Source organism: Gossypium raimondii, chromosome 3, assembly GCF_025698545.1.
Source record: "Gossypium raimondii isolate GPD5lz chromosome 3, ASM2569854v1, whole genome shotgun sequence".
NCBI lineage: Eukaryota > Viridiplantae > Streptophyta > Magnoliopsida > Malvales > Malvaceae > Gossypium > Gossypium raimondii.
This window is the reverse complement of record NC_068567.1, coordinates 17,330,543-17,333,996: the sequence shown is the minus strand read 5'-3', so window position 1 is coordinate 17,333,996 and position 3,454 is coordinate 17,330,543.

The following is a 3,454-nucleotide window of genomic DNA, read 5'->3' as shown; positions in this document are numbered from 1 at the left end:
GTCAGATGGCTTTGGATCTGAGAGTTAGTGATTTGGTTGATTAGTTCAACATCTTGGGATCTAGAACTGAGTTTGATCATTATTTACTAACACCATGCGCACACAATTCTATAGGTGTCAATTCTATAAATTTGACATATTATATGCCTGTACATTTAGCATTTTGCATGATCCTTAGCTAAAACATTGCATTAAAGTTTAGATTACTTATTTAGAGCCTCAATTGCATTTATTTATCTTTTTAATATTTTTCCTTTATTTTCTGCATTTCTAAATAATTGGATTTAAGTTAGGTGTTTTTGAACTTGATATAGGTGCATGGGAGCTTGAGATTTGGGATTTGAGACCATTGAAAGATTAGAAAAATAACTAAGGCAAGGGATAGAAAAAAATTAGAATTTTAGAGCTTTAACACAATATTTCAATGCCCCTGTGTACAAGTAGGTGTGCCCTAGCACCAAACCCCAAGCACCCTTACACTGAATCATCCCATTCTAGCTTGAAATTCTGTGTTTCGATAATGTTTTAAGAGCATTTTGATCATTTATGACTTTTATGACCTAAATCAAGTTTCTGTAACCTAATTTGGTTCAAAAATATATTATAAATACTCTGATTTGATAAGTAGTTAGGACTTTTTGGCCGTTTAGAGGCCGAATAGCTATTTTTGTTTCTTTGCAATCTTTCGTATTTGTGTTTTAATTCTTCTTTGTTCTTTGGTATTCATGCATATTTTGTTTTAATTACAATTGCTTAGGTTTATTGAATATGTGGCCAGCATTTAGTTGCTTAGAATGGTTGTTGAGTCAACAAGAATAATTAAATTTGTAGTTGTTTAATTTGTTCTAATACTAGTGACAAATTGAATAACTAATTTATATTATAGTTTACAATTATGAGGTATAGATGTGCAATCTAGCTTAAATGAATCCCGTTAAGGTGAGTTTGTTGGTTAGAATTAGGTCTCTCTAGTTCTTACCGCTGCCAGTAAGTTAAATCTTGGGTGTTGAGTTGCAAGGTTATTTATTGGTTAGGGAAGTAATTTCAAACTAGTAGTCTCCTGGTTACTAAACAGGTTCGGAGAGATCGGTTGTCTAACATTGAGTCAACAACCAGAACTAATTTACTAAAGGCGTTGAAGTTATATTTGTTTCAATAATTGAATTCATAAATAAAATGAAGATTTACCTTTGGCTGGAGCTTTTTCCCATCGATTTTTATAAAACTTTTAATTATTGCTTTCTTCAATCTAAGTTTTCAATTAAATTTGGTTTTTTAGTTTAATTTTACCTTTCAATTTCATAAACCCCTTCTAATTTACTTATTATTTTTGTGTCATATCCTAAAAATAGGGTTAGAAGAAATAGGTTTGTAAATATCAAGAATAGTCATGCCTCAATTTATAAGGTTATTTTCGTGTTAAATAAAGGGTTTGAAATGAATACTAAAATTAGGGTCATAAATAATTAATTTAAAGTATTAAAATAATATAATCAGGTTTTATTATATTAATTAATGTAAAAAGAAACTTGATTACGAGGTTTAATTTGAAAATAATGTATTTTAATTGAGTTATGTCCTAATTGGAAAAGAGAAGAAATAAGGAGTGCCCAATTTTGGGAAATTAGTCTTCTAATATGAATTTCCACCATCTCTTCTTCCTCTTCTAATCTAAACCCCATCCTAAGCTTCAAAAGAAATTATGTAATGTTAATTAGAAATTATGTCAATTAAGTAGCTTATTTACTACTTTAGTAATGTTATGTATAGTATTATCGAATAAAGTAGTGTTTATGATATAAATTTTAATTTAAGTTATGAAATTATGAATTTACAATAATGATGAAAAATGACTAAATCGTAAAGTTACAAAATTATGTCATGACATTGTATAAAGTGGAAAGAGGGCTTAATCAAGAAGTGTCAAAGTTATGGTGTTATATGTGATAAATGTTTAAACTAATAAATAATATGTAAGTTATGGTGGAAAAATATTACATGTTTACTATCACTATAATTCTGAGGAACTGATAATGTTTTCCATACCAGTGTGTTATTGATTGCATGACATGCATATCTACTATTACTGTTAAACCGAACTCATGTTAAGCAAGTTTATTACTACTGTAATGATCCGTTATAAGCATGATAATTTTTACTGTATCGATTTGCTATAATCATGTTATTGCTACCGTATTGATATGTTATAAACATGTCATTACATTGCATGGGGTGGGACGATATGAATGGAGGAAGTGTGAACAAATTATCTGCACCATTGAGTGGTTTATCCACACCATTTGAGCAGTTTATCTACATCGTTGAGTGGTTTATCCACATAGTGTAGTAGTTTTTATCTACACCAATGAGTGGTTTATTTACACTGTACTAGCAGGTTTAATCTACAAATATGTTGTGCATTCACAACTTATTGGAAGCTCTTCTGCGAAAAAAATTATAAAATAAACCCCGATGGTTAATCCACCCTTTTTATTACTAGTGGTTTATCCAAAACGAGTGGTACGTCCACAGCGATAAGTGTTTTATCCACGACGTGGTGTAAAGCTAAAGTAGTTCTGGGGAACTCCTACTGTGGTGTGTAACGGTGGGGTAGGACCTTTTCTGATAAATTGAAATTGCATTGCATTAATAAGCATTCGCATAAATGAATTGAGATATTATGGTGATGAGTTGATCTGAAATACCGATATTCTGAATTGCTATTCAATTGTGATCATTCTATGAGTTTATATTCTATACGATTTGACTACTGTTTGCACAGGTTTTCTTGTGATTAAACTCACACTGAGCTTTATAAGCTCATTAACCCTCTTATTTCCATTCTTACAGATGACCCACCAAGTTAGGGTACGAACTTAACATATGGAGGGCTCGGCCCGGATTGACCTTTTTACATAAAAAGTAGTTTAGATTTACTATTTGAAAATTCTATTAATTTGGGAACTATATAGCTTTATTTGAATTGTGGCATAGGACTTCTATTTTTGGTTTATTTAGCATGCATGGTATTTAATTAGAATTTAGGATAATGAAACGTGGATATAGAATTAAATATGCATAAAATAATTCTTATTTTTCTTAATTAATACTATGTTTAATATCACTTTTTTGTGCTAAATTAACAATAAACTTTGGAAAATAAATAATTGAAAATCATCTAAGTTTTCAAAAGTAGTCACCATTAAAAGGAAAAAAGTTTTGTTTAATCGATTTTTTGTTAACTTGTGAGTTTTTCTAAAAATAAGATAAGTTTTCTTCTAAAATAAACTATCATTTTAAAATGACAGTTTATAAATACTGATAGCTTACTGGGCCATTTCGATGGCCAATGTAATCTCTCTAATTTGGACTTAACGTCTAATCCGAGTTGGGGAGGTTATATTTGCTTGAAGAAATAGAGTTATTACTGACACCTATGGATACGACCCTACTT